Raw genomic sequence first — 17,449 nt, forward strand, 5'->3', positions numbered from 1 at the left:
TTCACATTGAAGCACAAGGACCTCAGAGACATGCCTGACTTTGAGCATTTGCTTTTTTGGAAATATTTTGCTGTGTGTAGCAGACTTTGAATGCTAGTATTTGAATAATCTTTTCAACCTTGTTCAAAAAAATGATCTTAAAAGTGTTTCCTCCGCTGCAGCTGTTGCTTTTAGGCAAAATGTCTGCAGGAAATCAGCTTTGAGGTGTTGTTTGCTTCCTTTTTAGATTTCCTTTTTTTGAACACATTATTATGTGGGCAGTCCAGGTGATTATTTTAGACTGCTTCAGTTATTTCTTTTCAGCTCACGTACACAAACAGCAAGCAGGCGGCACTGAGCACTCAGTTCAAACAAGCCCCACAGACTTCTTTTCTGTTTGTGTGCACCACAGTTTATCAGTGAGGTCAAACAATGCGAGTAATGATTTGTCAAAAGTTGGACACATGAGGCTTTGTTGCATGTTAGTAGATAACTCTTCTAACTTGGCTTTCAAAATTACTAAATAAATAGAATTTTAATATCAACATTTAACCAAACAACTCAACATAATATCTGAGTTACTGAAAGAGTTACAATAAGCAGGACTTCCTCAAACTCAAGTTAACTTTCAGCGTCCTTAATGTACATCAACATCAGCACCAATGAACTAAGTGCGGCTACAGCATCACAGCACACAAAGACTGGGTAAGCTGGAGGAAAAAAAAGTGACGCATTTAACGACTGAAATGAATAATTTTCTCTGGAGATGGTGGGAAATAGAAAAAAAGAATAACAGTTATTTGCTTGCAGATGAAAGATTACATTCAATTTGATTACAGTGCCAGATCTGAAGAAAAATTAAGTACTGTATCTTCTTTGATTGCACACTCTTCTTCCCTTTCATCAGCCACACCTTCACCTTTCTGCAGATAGCATTATTGTCGTATCTTATACATCATCATCTTTATAAAACTTGAGTTTATTTTGTTGCCATCCTCTGAGTTAGATGATAGTTTTCTGAGTCTGAACCTTCTTTATTTTGATGTCTTTAATTCTTTCCTGCAAAAGGATAGATGCAAAAAAAAATATCAAAGCAATAGGGAGAAAATCTTATGACACCTTGTGAGATTTTCAAATAAGGTGTGAAATTTTCAAGTAGAGTGTGGGATCTTACAGTCTCACTTTTCTTGTTTGATATCTTTCTTTTTCTTTTTTTTTTTTTTACATGTTTTAGATCTTGGGAAATAAATAATAATACCTCATTTTTGAGAGTTGAGTTTATGTTTGTTTTTATGTTATGTTTATGATGACTCTATAAAGTTGGCACATCCTGGTAATGCAATTGAAACATCTTTAAAGCCTCTACATAAAACTTTTTGGTTGTGTCCATATTGGTGTCACCTGTGGCCAAAACAATGTGTAATATACACTTTTCACTTCTAAACTTTGTCAACTGGTATGGTGTTGCCATAGAGCTGTCTACATGCTGCAAATCAATCTGATCCTAAATGAGCCGGAAAATGAAACTGAGAAAATACATGTAGAAATAACCTGTTTTAGAGCTGATAATTTATTTTCAAGTTGTGGTTTAGGACCAGGTATATATACAAAAGTGAGGCTGTTTCAAGACTTCTAAAGTCCTCACAGGGCCTTTAAGTTGAGCCTTCAAAGTCTCTCTGCACAATGTTTTGAGTCTGCAAACCAGATATGGCAGCTTGTTAAAATTTGACACTGATCTCATCCTTCATTGCAGCTGGGACATAACAGACAATAAGAAGAAGAGCAGAAAAATACATTTTGCTGCAGAGCCTCAAGAATCTCATGACTCACTTTCTGGAGTGGGAGTATCTGGGTGCAAGACAAAACCCAAATTTTGCTCCTTGGAGATAAAATGCAGTTTACTCCTCACAAATCCTTCCTCTACGATTATTAATTACCCACAGTGTCAGGTATAAAAAAATATTTCATAAGCATTTCTATTTTCACACTCCCACAGTTTCATGTTCTCACAGGAGGTATTTTTTCTATCTTTTTTATCAGACACTTTCCCAAGTCTATTCTGCTGTTATATTTGCTTGACACAAGTTTTAAACACAGCAATGTACGAGAATATTGTCAGTCAAATATTTATATGCCTCATACAGCTATTATACAAATACTGAAAAATCAAGTTCATGTCAAGACACAGCTGCAAAGGAACCCTAAATCTTCCAAATACAAAGGCAAACTAAAGAAATCCAAAGGATAAATAGAAGCTTTCGTGTCTTACCCTTAATGAAAAATTTGCATCAGGAAACCAAGAGTGCGCCTTAAGCGCTGATACTGGCTGCTTCTACAGGGGCCCAGGCCAACACACGACTGAAAATGCTTAAAACCCCTGTGAGGGGTTTCTGCTGCCAAAGCAATAGGCTGAAGTAAATACTGATGCTTCCTAATGAGCTTTGAAAACAAACAAGACCATTAGCAACAAGACGGTGTAGTAATTTTTAATGCTTGTGACTGCTGTGAGGGTGTCGATATCTCACAAGACAATTAACAGAATGCTTGTTTCATATGTTCCACAGCTAATCGTCTTAATGAGTGATACATTTAAGTTTTAACTTAAAAGACAAAAGCCAGACAAAAATTGCATGTGCATCTACCAAATTACAGAATATATGCAAAGAAATAAGAAGTATGCTTTGTCCACAGAAGGTGCCAAAATGAACGTAACTGGAAGTTCCCTGTAGGGGCATCAAACTTCACGTTCACAGTGACACATTTGTTTATCCGTTCCCTGTGAACAGTTATACAATAAATTTGATTTTCTCAGGGTTGCTTGAGGCACATTTTCAAGTTAGAGTTTTTTTCATTGTGGTAAACACTATTCATTGTCACACATGAGAATTAATGTGTGAGTGAAGATAAAATTGAATTGACTTCACTTTGTGAGCATATTTGCCATAGGCTGTTTTATTGATGTATACATCTAAGTTGTATAATTTCAAACAGATAACCAAAATGAAAATGATTTAAAACTGCAGATTTTTGGTTATTTCAGGGCAGAAAAACATCATAACCATCAGAAAAACACAAATATGAGACATAATATGTTCTTAAACAGATGTTCTGGCTCCTGTGGGAAGAGGAAAAGAACATGAGATTCTTAACCTCTTTGAAATGGACCGAAGAGACACACCAACACTCCACTCTGTGCGCACATGCTTATGTCAAACATGTAGCAGGTGCACAGTTGTCTCATTTTGGACTGAAAAACCACACCACATAGAAAAGTAAGAGTGTTCTCTGCATGCAATATGAAATCCACCTCAGAGACAACGGCTGCTTGCTGCGTAGCGGCAGGGTTTTTACAAAAATATGCTTCAGGGCAGCCTAGGTGGCATTTAAAACAGCAGGTAAAACATTGAATTTTCCCTGCTGATAATCAAAAAACAGCAGGTCGTAAAGATACTGGTGAAAAACTAAACTTCATCTCCCAACACTTTAAATGCTGCCAGAAAAAAAGCACAGCCTCTTCTCTCAGTGGGATTCGGCCACCATGAGGCATGCGCAATACTCTATGTGTTTGTTCAGTGTTGTTTTGCGATGCTGTTGGTACACATCTTATGTTGTTTACTTGTCACTCCATGCTTTCAAAGCTGGCATGGACTGTATGTGCTTCATAGTGTGCTGAATACAAATGGATTCTGACAAGCAATGTTTCTATGCTGGACAGATATTGGAGTAGGCCAGTGTTTTGTTAAAATAAGACAACCAAACAGACATATGAGGGGGAAGATTTTCCCCTGGGTCAAGCACAACTAAGGAGGTTGATTTTTCAAAGAGGGGTCAATGAAGTGATAGCATAGCAGTCAGGTGTGTTTTCACATTGTTTATAATTCAGCAGCACTGTGCAATGACCTGTATTTCTTTCACTAATTAGAAATCAGAATTAGGTCAGTTTCAATGATCAACTATTAATGACAAGATAACTGAGGAGATATAATTGCGAGGCTTGTCAGCATCAGCTAGATTATATGACACTTTTCCTGCTGGGAGAGGCTGCTGCTGTGATGTCAAACTGCCACCCTGGAGGCACGAGGGTGTGTGTGTGCCTGTGTGTGCGCGCGCGGCCGGTCGAACGAACAGCGGATTCCCATCACAACCAAGATGGCGGCGGAGCGGACAGCCGGCTCCGTGCAGTGACTGACAGACAGAAGAAGCCTCACTCGGGCTGAGCAGCAAACGGTTTCCCTCTGACTGACAGAAACAAATACGAAAAACAACCGAACTGTTCATTTCATCTCCACGATACCGACTGTACCGAAATGAAGCAAAACCGTTAGACGACACCGGCTGAAGTTGTGCGCGAGGACTAATTTGACGTCCACGAACGGGGTAAGTAAAGATGAACCGTTATAGTGACAGACGGATTTACTCAACAGCTGCTAATAACGTACTTAGACAACCTAGAAATAACATCTCTCCCTCTGTCACCTCACTTTTTCTTTGTGTCTTTATTGTATTAAAGCCGATACTAATTGACGCTAATGACAACCCTGCCCTCATTGTATTTGACCCAGTATCTGCCATGCCGTCTTCGCTGATTCATTTCCAAAGCAACGCTAAGTGTGTGCCGATGTGCCACAGGTTGTTGCAGTCAACGCCAAATCGTGACTGTTTTAATCACCTCTACTGCGTGCGTGATGTAAACGAAACACTAGTCACACCACATTAAATCCCTTTTCATTAGGTGGTATATGACTGTTTTAGCCTCCAGCGTGAGGTCGTTAGGGAACTAAAAATATCCCCAAACACTACCTTCTCTCTATGCACCCCTTTTTTGCCTGAGGATATTTGGGGTCGTTCAGTTTTCACTTTTGTCTTATAAAATGCCTCCAACTTCACCTTGCTACAGGCTGTGGTACAAAATGTGCAAGGGGAGGCATTTCGGGATAGGGATTCCTCTGTTTTGATGCAGTTGAGGTTCACAATAGAGGCTGACACTTGTGGTGTATCAAGGAAAAGGGTTCATCATTGGGGACACGGTGTATGCTCTGTACTCTCAGCACTATCTGCATCACATGGATGAGATGATTGCAGCTGAGCAGATTTGATGCAGTAACATAAGTTGACAGCCTGTAAGGGCTTCATGATGAATAAGGCTAGATAATAATCTGCCAATAGTAGAAAATTAGATTTATATCACCTTTGCTGGCCTTTATTGGCTAACCTGTTGTCTACCATGAATTGAACTGATAAATATTTATAAAGAGAGCAGGGTTCAGGCCCTTAGTACATCTTTCCCGATAAATGTTTATGTTGTAAAAATATTTACTGATCTTATCACACAAGAAACAACATCAGGTTTGATTGGATACTGTTGTCATTGCAGTGATTTTCCAGCAGTCAGTGCTCTGCTCCTATAGTTGACATAACTTTCCGCATTGTCTGCAACACATAACTCAATAACTGCTTTACAATTCATAACAATGTAATATATTCATTTTTTAGGATTATTTTTATGCATTATTTTTTGATGATGCAGACTTTAGAGAACACTTGTAATTTCACAGTTGTGTAAAAATTGGTGCACAGTTCATATAGAAAGTATTTTCTTATCATCATTGCAAATATTTTTACTGAGAAATGGGAAGAGAATGCTGTTGAAGCGGAAACACCATAAGTCGAGTTGTTGTGGTTCACCGTGACTTTCTGACATCAGAACTCAGACATGCTCTGTGGTGATGGCTGCCATCACGTCTTGACATCTAGAGGATTTACTTCCCAAAGAATTCCCCTCTGCATCGTTAAGTGGTGTCGCTCAGGACAGGCAAGTCTGGTCAAATCACATATGTGACAGAAATACTCTTAAAGACTGTGATTTGAAAACCTCAGCTTCACATTCCTGCAAGGTAACCCACACTGTAATACTATAATTCCTCTGCCTGCGTGGCTTTTTTTTTGTATTTTGGTTTCATTCAAGCCTTAGTCCCTTCACATTTCATGAAGATTCTCATAGCCATGCGCTGTTGTTGTGCATGTGATGGACAGGGTGTTTGTCTTGTGTCTTTTTTGCCATGCCTGTTCATGTTCAGAGGGCAGAGGGGGGCCTTAGTGGAATGCTGGAGAGGAAAAAGAGAAATAGTTGAAGCCACTGTCATCAAACAAGAGCCAAATGGCAAAGACCCTTTGCAGGTTTCTTAACTGTGCCGTGAACTCTTGTGCAGGTCCATGTAGAGGATTTACGGCAGTAGGTAAAAGATCAAAGGACAGACAGCTAGATGTGTCTGCTTTACTGATTGAAGACCACATATATGCTCAGCAACCCTGGTTCCTCTCACCCTGACACCAGCCTCAGGGTTAATGCCTGCTGTCCACCTGTAATTGACACCACATATCATCTCATGTGGCAGGGGCAGGTTAATACCTGAGGTGAAGAGAGAGAAACTACTTGTAATTTTCTTCTTGATTAATTCAGTACACATAAACAAAGGGAGCAGTGATATAAGCTACAGACGATGCTCATCCTTCCCATGATTTTGAAAAAACTGAATTAGTACTGCCTTCTATGAAGCAATGAGTGCGCAGTACCTAAATTTATCAAAATTGCAATTAATTTCTAAGTGAAGTTTTTACTAGGGCTAAGTGTTATACCTATGTATTTAAGTACCTTTGTAAATAGAAATAAAAATGAATGTCATATGCCCAAACAGCAACTGACAGTGATGAAAAATGAAGCTTGAGAAAAATTGCAGCTGGCTGCAAAAGCCAAGGAAACCCCACAGGGTCCTGTATTGAAATGCTGAGCCGAACAGCAGAAATGATCATGTTTACAGTCTTGTTCCAAAAATGTTTTTGGCCTATGTTGCTCTTTTTTTTTGTACACACTGTACAAGGGGGTGGATTCTTTTAGGCAATAGGAGAGCAGTTGAGTTGACTAACAGGTAGATGCTCTGTGGTTGTTTTCCTGGAGGCCTGCCTTGGCACAGCCTGTTTTGAGCTTGTCTGAAAGTCTGGTTGAGTCAGCATTTCTTTGCCCATGATTTTTTATGGTCTGTAGTTATGTATGTATGGCAATTTTTACTTGGGGTAGGTGATAGCACATGAGTAACAAAGTGTAAGAACAAAGTTATGCAAGTAAGGTGCAATGAAATTGGCGCTACTTGGGTCAAAAACTAGCTTCTTATGGTGAAATGACTGTATGTATAAATGTGTCCTGTAAGTAAGAACACACAGAATTGGGCAAAAATTTAACTTTTCCTGAGGAACAACTGAATCAACTGCTTTAAACTTCAAATGAACCCTCTTTTAGGGTTTCCCTACTCAGTATGTTGTATTTGACGTGAGTTAAATCTCAGATTTCCTGTGGCTAGACTGAGGAACCAGGAGGATATTAAAACAACCGTACATTAATATGGTCTTTAAGAGATTCAGAATGGTCTCTCTCTTAAAAAATGGCCAGGCTTACACACAGAGTAAAAGAAAAACACCAATCAGTGCATGGTTTTTAAGTAACCATGTATCTGGGGTGTGATGATAATGAATTGTTTGTAGCTGTGATGCAGACACGCTGGTATATTTTAATTAGGAAGCTGGAGGCCACAGTAGCTTCTAGCATTTTTTAAATCTGTCATAATGATAAGTTTATAATTTAAAAGAGCGAATGAATGAATATCTGTCATCCCACCAAAGCCACTTTTTCTATTTACCCGTGGTTAAACGTTAGACAGGATAATACTGACAGTGGCAGCAAAGAAAAAACTCATAGAGCCATAAATATCGAAAATTAGTGACAGCTGTACTATTGGCATTTTAATCTATTTCCCAACTCCTCCCTTTGTGTCTGATGGTTTGTTTCCCCCTTATTTGTTGATTTCTCACACACAAGGGCCTCATTCTTACTGGACAAATATTACAGAGGACCCCATTTAATAGAGATTGACCTCTTGTTTCTGTGTATGCGTTCAGTGCATTCACAAGTCTGCAATTTACTCAGAGCTAATGATGTCAAAGATGAATGTCAAGGGTCTACATTGAATTTGCTTTCTAATGTAGCTGTCAAAAGATTGCCTCATGAATAAGCCTAATTTAAGATAGAAAATCCATCCATGTAATCATTTTGATATTTTACTTTTCTGAACATTTTTTACCTTATTCGTAATGTGCTGTCTAGCAAGAGAGCTGTTCAGTTTACACCCAGAATACTGTGAACAAATCCTCTAATGCGCACCTGAAAAGTCGAATTTGAACGAGTTTACAGGAAACCATGTGTCAAGAGTGTAGAGATGTTAAAGCATCCTCAATTTAAAGGGGACATATCATGCTTGTTTCTCCTTTTCACTTTGCCAGACGAGGATGCCTGTAAAGCATTTCTGCCCTCAGTACAAGTCATTTAGTTCCTTCATTGCCCCACAATAGCGTTCTCAATATCCTCATTTTAGGCCATTCTGAAGATCTCATTGAAACGCCCCGTTTCGAGAATGACAGTAACCTCGCAACATCACTGCCCTTTGAACTCTGATTGGTCAGTTCTATCAGAGGGGTGGAGGGGGTAGAGCCAGGGGGTGGTTTTTGCAGCGTGGCAGTATTTACAAAATCGCCGTATTGGATGGGGCAGACCGAGCGAGTTTGCTGTTTGCTAAAACTTCACCGTAAGGCATTGATAGCACTAATAAAATGGCAGAGTGTAGGATACGTCCTTTCGTATTCGACCCCGAGTCAGACCCGGACGGTTCTGCAGCTCAGGAGGAAGAAAATCCACCTCGACACAGATCATCTCAGGATGCTTCAGTGTAGTGAGTCAAACTGGTACTGTAACATGTATAGTTTATATGTTTATACTCAGCTCTTGGTGGGTGTATCCCTCGGTGGCGGTTGTGTGACTAACTGACTTCACAGAGGAGGAGCTGCTTTATCAGATTACTCCAATAAAAAGAGAGGATCCTTATGTCGTCACAACGTTTGAAATCTCGCGGCCAACTGGCAATGACCTATTTTCAGAGGCATCAAATCTCGTTGTAGGATATCAGAAAAAATACAATATCTCATTTTTTGAAAATTCAGGGGGTGAAAGGTCTTGTTTTCAACTTTATTATATTATATGTAAGTATTAAATCAGGGATCAGCATGATATGTCCCCTTTAAATGTCTGCATCCAGTTTACATTTGCTTTGTTAGCCGTGGCTGCTTTGTTAGCCATGGCTGACCTTCCACAGATTATATGACACAGCTAAAATTACACTAATATTAAAACTTGATCAGGAAACTCTGTAGCTTCTGATTCATGCTGCCAAACATCCCACTGAGTGTATACAAAAACTTTTGAGGCTGAACAGTCGTCTCTTTTATCACTGCAAATGATGCTAGAACTCTAATAGAGTTGTAACAAGACTTTTGTGGTAGCAGAATGAACATTTTTAGGATGAGAGACATTTTTTTAAATGAAACCAGGCTTCTGTGTCAGCCCAGAGGTCACAGCATAGCACAATTGCCATCTTCCTGCCATTCAACCAAAAGAAGACTTTGTTCTGGCAAATAAAAGCTGTTATGGATTTGCATGAAGACAGACTGAGGACAGGATTACATGTTCCCAGGGAATACCATCCACAAACACTAATTAGCTGTAAGCTTAGAGTACTGTCTGCTGGGAGAAAGACATAATGTGTCCTCAGTTGGTGGGTGGCATCTGGTGCTAGGCGAGATGATTTTGGGCGTTCTGTGCTGATCTCGTCATCTAAAGTGAGATTCACAGCTACCAGCAAAGTCATCTGTCAAACCAATAAAAATTAAACATTGACAGTTTTTTTCTCATTGTGAAACATGGCTGCAGTCTGTGGTGTGTGCAAATTTCTTGTAATTGATGTTCTTACAGATGTCAGTGTATAGCTTAAAATAGGGAGCACTACATTGATTGTTTTGAGTCACTATAGATGACCCATAATTACCTGTATGATGGCTGATGTTGACAAGATTATCTGTATTTTTTCACCTTCTGAGATTTACAGTACGTCACTGGGAGTGCCAGCCTCTAGAGTTACAAATCAGAAGATGTCACCGTTAAGGACATCGAAAGATCAGGCTGTGCGGGGGCAGGTTGGTGAGATCAGGTTTTGTGACATGGAACTAAGGGAACCAGATAGTCGTGTTGTATGATCAGCACAGCAGTCTGACACTACCGTTTCATGTGTGTAGATGCCGCCTGTGCACGGCTCTTTATAGTTTATTGTTTTTGTGTGGGTGTTTTTTTATTGCAATCAGATATTGATGTTATTAGGATCAGTAGCTGCATGGTAAAGTCTATCACTGCTGGTTCTCCTGCTGCTGCATCCCCATTTATCACAGTTTGTGCTTAATTATCCATAACAAACACACATCAGTCTCCCTCTCCCACCACCAGAGACAGATTGTCTTAAACTTGAGTGGAATTTCAAAACAGCTTTAAAATGTAGGTCAAGACCTTGCAGAGAGTTTTCAAGGCTCTACGCATGCTGTTCACTGCTTTCACTCTCAATGTGTTATCATCACAGTAATGTTTTGTGTAGGTTAGCCCATGCAGGGCACAAATTACCAACTCTGTCACTACTTTCCCATTTTTTTCCTCTTGATTCACTAATAGACCTAATTAACATCCTTGTGATCCTTTGTTTAGTTACATTGCTCAAATAAAGGCAGGTTTAGTCAGTGCTAATGGATAAAACATCAGTGACCTGACCCCAAGCATCCTCCTCCTGTTCTGAAAAGTGCTCAACTTTGAAGCTTTAAAAAGAAGTCAAGGAGAGTTTATCTGAAGAGAAAATACAAGACCCAGAGCTGCGGCAAAACCTTTACTGTCCTTTTTTGAATAAAGCAGCACATTTTCTTACAGGGTAACCTTGATGCTTGAATTGTTGTTCATTTTACAAAGCAGAGACATTTTAGAGAGCTTTTGGCAACAGATAGAAGTCCCATCCTCTTTGTTATTACAGAAAAAGTGAGGAAAATAAAATATAAAACTTTTTTCCCTGAAAGCTTTTAAAAGACCTTTCCTTATCCCTTCAAGTTGGATAAGGAAAATGAGACAGTCGACAATGATTTGTGTCTTTTTCTCCATGTCTCATAAATCATGACCTTTGGAGGATTGACATAGTTGTGACAAATCATGCAGTGATGTGTCATATTTCTTTTGTATTGTTGCATTGCTGACACACTGTCACAGTAACATGTCAACACAGGCTGCGTATTTGTGATTTGAGACAAGCATCACTTTTGAAAAAAACAGCATGTTTATTGTTGTCTTGCATCTTGTAGAGCTCTGTTTACGTGATGGGGGGTTGTAAAGGTAAATTTGATTTTAATTATCCCTGAGGGAAATTTGTTGCAGACGTTAAAAAGCAGCGCTAAAGTATGCAAACACAAAAACAAACTATCAACAACAAATAGTCTCATACCTAATTAAAAAACACCAAGCCTGTCAGCAGAGGTTAATGCATCCCAATTATCTTCTATGAATACTCTCTGAAAGCAATTTAAATCGAGGTTAATTGTTGAATTTTATGATATTTGAGTTGACAATGATTTCAGGAAAGATGTGATCATCTGTTGGAGGCATTTCTTGATTTGTCTTGTGTGTAAACATTCCCCATACTCGGAGCTGGCAAAGTGTAAAGCTTGTTGCCCTGTCCTTTGTGGCTATTTAGCTGTAATCATTTTTCTATTTCCTCTTTAATTGTTGCTTTGGGACCTGGGAGTTAATGAGGTGCAGCTCAGACAGGACCAGCAGCACATTTCATTTCAGTTGAGTGTTTCTGAGATTTTTGGCTGCAGAAATGTTTGCCTCTCAATGTAAATATTACAGCTCTACATGGATAAACGTAACTTCTTTCTCACAGAGGTCATCTTTCTTCCACACTGTGAAATGACCTGATGCTGCTAAAAGGCAAAAGAGCCAAACACCCTCTGCTCTGGGCAAATTGGAAGCAGATGCTTGGCTAGTGGGGCTTCCTATTGGCTTATGTTTATGTTCATGAGCACATTCCTTCTCACCTCCTCCACGTGTCTGCCCTGCTGTGGCTGTGTCTGTGCTAGTTGTCTTTACAGCTGCAGGCCAGAGCAGCGACCAGGGCCGTAGGAGCCTCAACCGAGAGTCCCTTCGGTGAGTTTCCCTGGCTCCAGTTCTCGTGAACTCAGGACAGCTGGAAATCGTTGGCCTGTCACGTTTGCTTAAATAAAACCCTTGTGGAGGAGACTGAAGGCCCTGTTGGGTCTGGACATCTTATCAAACTCCGCCTTGACATCCCACTGTGGTTATAAGTCAGCGAGTTTAGGCTGGGAAGCTTTGTCTTTGGCTCTGGCACCAGGCTCTTCATGTGGTCAAGTTTAAAGTTTCACTGCTTCTCTGACTCCCATGCTGCTCTCTATGCTGTGTGATCACTGCACAGCATTAGATAGAGCCCAGACAATCTTTGCATCCAGGTGTGTCATGTAATAAAGTACCTCATAAAGCAAGTTAAAGACATCATTTAAGATGCTCTGCTGTCAAACACTGATTTCAGCTTTACTGAGACAAATGGTCTGCAACATGTCAGAGAAAACTGTGTCTTAAGACATTTGTGCTGAGTCCACCCACAGCGTAAATCATTCAGTAAGATAAATATTACCCGTAGTGCTTCAGGAGCATTGTGAAAGACTGACCTCTTAGAGATGCTCGCAGCCTGAACACATCCCTTTTTAATTGTTCACATTTTTTTCAAAGCTGAGAGGAATCAGTGATTTCTTTCTGGGCGTCTACCTCCAGACTATGTCCAGCTTTCCCTTTCAGGTCAGTCTGCCAGGGGAGAAGTGGGACAGCCAGCAAATTAAGATATTTGGATTAGACCACTCAAGCCTTGAAGCAGATTTTTATGCGTGTGTGTCAGGCATGGTATGAGTCACAGCTCTGCATCTTTCTGCTGCTGCAAGAGGATCCTGTGTTGATCCTTGCATGATGGACTAAATATACAAAAGATGGGTGTTTTTCTCTCTTTTGCTCTCTAAGCACTTTGACTCACATGGATGAATTCAGAAATCTGGCTTTCTTTCAGCTTTTAAGTTTTGGCGATCACAAACAAGTTCCCATAAGATCAGAAGCAAATCAGTCCTCAGTTCTGCAAGTGATTATCACTTTGAGGATTTTAAAGATGTGCTGATGTGTTGCAGATGCTCAGGAAGGATCTGTTCAGTTAAATATCTGCAAGACCAAGTGACTGCAGTAACACCTAAAAGCCAAGTTACGGGTGCTATTGTGGGAAAATCAGGAGGTGGGTCATAGCATATTGCAGCGGAGCATACTGGATCAGGGACGCCTTTACTTGCTAGGTTGTTGTGGACATCTTTTTTTAAGAAATGCACTTTTGTGTGCTTGTTTTGAATTTTTTTTTAGATTACATTTTTCTGTTGTAGTGAACTGTGTTTCCTGGATCGTCACCAGCTATCCTGAAACTGAAATCACTTTGGACAAAACTGTGTGGATGGTGCATGTGTGGTGCAGCTAGGCCTGTCACGATAATCAATAAATCGATTAACCGAACGATAATTAAAAACGTCCTCGGTAAGTTTGCCAGCCTTGATAAACTGACCCCTGCATGCATGTTTGTTTTCCTCCTCTCTTTCGACCAAAGAAGCTGAATGAGAAGATGTCTCAATACGTCTATCTTTCCTAATATTGGGGTGCATAGGTTCTATTGCGGATTTAGCGGATTTATAGCTGAGAGAGCATCTGTCAAAAATGCGATCTTTGGCATCTTTTGTGACGGGGCTGCTCGCGCGTACACAGAGAGAGAGCTGAAGCGAGCCTCCTGATGGGTAAGGAGGAAACACACGCTAATATGAGTGATGGCAAAAAAGATACGGTTCTTAAGCCGCCTGCCACAGTCCCAGTGTGGGAATATTTTGTTTTTTATCAGAATGAACCAAGTGTGAGCTCATGAACACCAACGAGCTGATATGTCGCATTTGTTTGAAAATAGTGGCGACGAAGAAGAAAAGGGAGGTGCAGCGGAGCCTTGATCTTTCACAATTTGTCTTACTGAGGCTTTTGGTCTGCAAAGTAAATAGAAATAAAAGCGCCAAATGGTGGGCGCTCAAAGACAGCTACATTGCCAAAGAAATGCAGCCCTTCAATACGGTTGAAAGCCAGAAATGTTAAAAATGTTTGACAGACAGTACGGATTGACTGGGAAAAAGTACATGTTACAAACAATTCAGGAACTGTATAAACTCCCTTTTATTTAGGCTTTAGTTTTTATTGTTGTTGGTTTTTTTTTAGTTTTGTTTTTATTTAGAGACAGGGTCTATGTTTTATTGTTTTTGATTAGTATTAATTATTTTCATTGACATGTATTGTTTTTCTAAAAGAGAGTCCATTTCATTTTCATTGTATTTTTTTCTCTTTCTTGTTTGTTAAATGTATTATATTTTTTGTTTCATTAATTTTATTTTATTTAAAAGATCCTGACCTTTTAATTACAGTTAAATACTCTTAAGAAATTAAAGTTTCTTGCTTTTGATATGGTGTACTCACTTTATTATTCCATTTATCATAATTACATCAATGAAAAAATGGAAAAAAAATCAAAATAATACTGGCAATAATATCGTTTATCGGCAATAATATTTGGGAAAATTATCGTGTAGCAAAATTTGTTATCGTGACAGGCCTAGGTGCAGCAGTCTTTCAGAGCTGTATAGTGGGACAGACAGAGAGAGGGTTGCAGACAATAAAAGCAGTCCCACATATGCAATACATGAATTCCTTATATAATGTGTGCCACAGTTCTCCTTCTGCAGTGCTTTGCTTTGTATTTTTAGCTGTCTGACAGCATGGTAAGGATGAGTATCATTCTTTGGCTCGTCATGTGGCTCTGTGGTCGGTCTAGCTGGGGAGGTGTTACACCAGAGCTCTCCACTGCCCTGCAACCGAAGGACTTTGGAAAACGGGGTCAACGTCTCTTTGTTATGTTTCTGTTTGAAATAAGGGTTAACTGTACTTTCTGTGTTTCACATGAAACAATACCCATGGCTGTTTTTGCCAATTGAGTTTTATGCAAAATCCCTCTTGGTCCTTAAAGAAGCATGGATTTGTAAGAAACGGGATAGCTGCTGGAAGGACCAACACCCTGTGTTATTGCACCCCTCCTTTATTATGCATGATGTTATATTTTATGGACTGCATGTGCTTTGAATTTGTCTTAAGAAGGAGAACAACAGAACCAAGGCCAGATTCATAGTTTTGAGTGCTTGTCGTGCGTCTGACGAAACCACACAAGTTGACCCCTTCAGTTTCTGCCTTTTGTTAAGCCTGTGTTAATGCAAGAATGTGACCCCACAACCCTGTGCTCACACACACCAAAAAGCATCATCAATTTCTCACCTCCTCTGCAGACTATATGTTACCTTTTCAGCCTTTCCATGCACTCGCACTTGGGCTCACATGCCGGCTTTTTATGGTGGAGGGTGTTAGGAGCAAACCTGAAGGTGCAAAAAGAATGTGTTTGTTCCACAGCTATTTTTGTTTAGCTTTCCTCCCTCTTGTGCTTTTAGCTTTTCTGTTCCTTCAGTAAAAGTAAAGATGAAAGATTTGTATTTTATATAACATATCTGACCTTCACACTCACCGATCTGTACTGAAGGTTTTCATTTTGAAATCATTCTCTGTGCTTTGTAATGAGCTCAAGTCCCATATAAGTTTTTCTGAAAGAGGAGTGAGCACACGTCCCACATCCTGTCCTCTGGATGATACTCCAGTTAGTTCTAATGCAGAAACCTTTTATGAGTCTGCACTGTGTGTTGGACAGGATGTTGAATGTAGACTGTGGTCTTTGGCTGAGGATGCTCATACAGATGTGAAGCCCTCAGGGCTCCTGTGGTCACTCTTATGTTGGGAGGTGTTTCAACATATAACAGCCCTCTTATTCTCCATGTTTCACATACAGCCATTTCATAGCCAGGTGCTTCAGGCTAAAATATCCTGTCTCTCTTAAAATAAGCATGTTTTATGTAAACAATGCTGTTTTTACTTTCTTTTCACTATTTTCAATTAGATATAGGGTTGTTAGCAATTGTTAATTTTCAAGCTCAACCCAACATGTAAAATGTCTTGTTGATAACAGATATAAACATGATATGACCTGCTGCCATGAGAAGGATTATTGTGAAAAGTCCACCTGACTCACCTCAGGACTTTTTTATGTTATTAGTGCTGACCAGACATCATTTGGCACAGAAAATAACCTTACTGCTACTGTTTTCTCATTGGCTTCTTACTGTGAGGAAGTGATGAGATGTATTTGTAATCCGAGTGCAGGAGCCAGGACAAAATGAACCAGCGTTTTCTCACCATCTGTCAATAGCTGCAAGTGATAATCAGAAAAAAACACAAATGGCCCTTTATTTGGTTACAAACTTGGCTCATTTATACTGCAAATATGATCTCATTCTTACACTAAACACCCAGCCTTTGTCAGATTTATGCTAATCAACCTCTTTCTTCCTCTAAATGGTTTGGGAATTAAAAAGATAACTCTACTGTTTATATATTATGCTTCCTGCCAGTCAGAACAGCAACATGTGTCACAAGAACACTTTGAACACTGCAGATGAAAGACAAACAAAAATCAGACAGACAGAAACAGTAAAGGTCAAACTAGAGAGAGGTTTTCTTCACTTTGATCTCTTCTGTACTTACATCGGTATCTGCTGGTGAGAGCGGGAATAAAGGAGACACTAGCAGGTTTGTGTACATGCTGAGGGAGCTGAGGTTTTTCTAGCTGAGGATCACACATCCTGAAGTTGGCTGCTTTTTCAACATCCTCCTGATCCCACACATTTAAAATAGCTTACACCCCCTGCTAATTAAACCTCTCTCCTCACACCCTCTTTCTGCTTACAGTTGGAATCACTTGTCCGGTTGAATTATTCAGAATTAAACTGAGAAGAGGGCCTGTAGTTTCAAAATCTGCTTGCAATGAACGGACTCTCTGGGTGAGGCTTTGTCACAGGCTGTAGCACCAGCTTGGGAATGTTTTTATAGGGAACTCCCTTTAAAACTCTGTATTTCAACCAGATGTGCATGGTTTTGCAGGATGTAGCATAGCACGCTTTAGCAGGCTCGGTATCCGTCTAGTTTGGAAGCTGCAAACCTGAAATAGAACAGTGAGACATTAGTGGAGCCAAATAGTGATCTCTGTGTGACCTCAGCTAACAGTTTTATGAGACCAAACCCAATAAAAGTACTTCATCACATGCAAGGAGTTCCAGCCCGAACTCCACCTTCTTGTCTTTTGGCTGGCCCAAAACTTAGGTTGAGTCAGCTGCTGACGTTTGGTAAAAACCAACAAGTACCGTGACAGTGACTGCATCCATGTTTTATACAGTCATTGGTGGCAGCCCAATCTGACACAACTTGAGCTTTGACTCAGTTGGATTTTAGAAAATGCAGAGGCATAATCTGACTTAGTTTGAAAAGAAAAGTGTA

General features: G+C 39.9%; 1 protein-coding gene across 4 annotated transcripts in view; it reads left to right on the forward strand.

Annotated features, from left to right (window-relative positions):
• The first annotated feature begins 4,078 nt into the window (after positions 1–4,078).
• LOC141787452 (C-myc promoter-binding protein-like) overlaps positions 4,079–17,449 on the forward strand; it is a 65,270-nt gene continuing 51,899 nt past the window's right edge. For all 4 annotated transcript variants that reach the window (XM_074665836.1, XM_074665837.1, XM_074665838.1 and 1 more), the window contains exon 1: positions 4,079–4,356. The gene's annotated coding sequence lies outside the window, so the exon portion shown is untranslated. The remainder of the gene's footprint in view (positions 4,357–17,449) is intronic.

This window comes from Halichoeres trimaculatus, unplaced genomic scaffold (assembly GCF_033239565.1).
Source record: "Halichoeres trimaculatus isolate MK-OKI-2021-1 unplaced genomic scaffold, fHalTri1.1 fHalTri1_scaffold_3, whole genome shotgun sequence".
Taxonomy (NCBI): domain Eukaryota; kingdom Metazoa; phylum Chordata; class Actinopteri; order Labriformes; family Labridae; genus Halichoeres; species Halichoeres trimaculatus.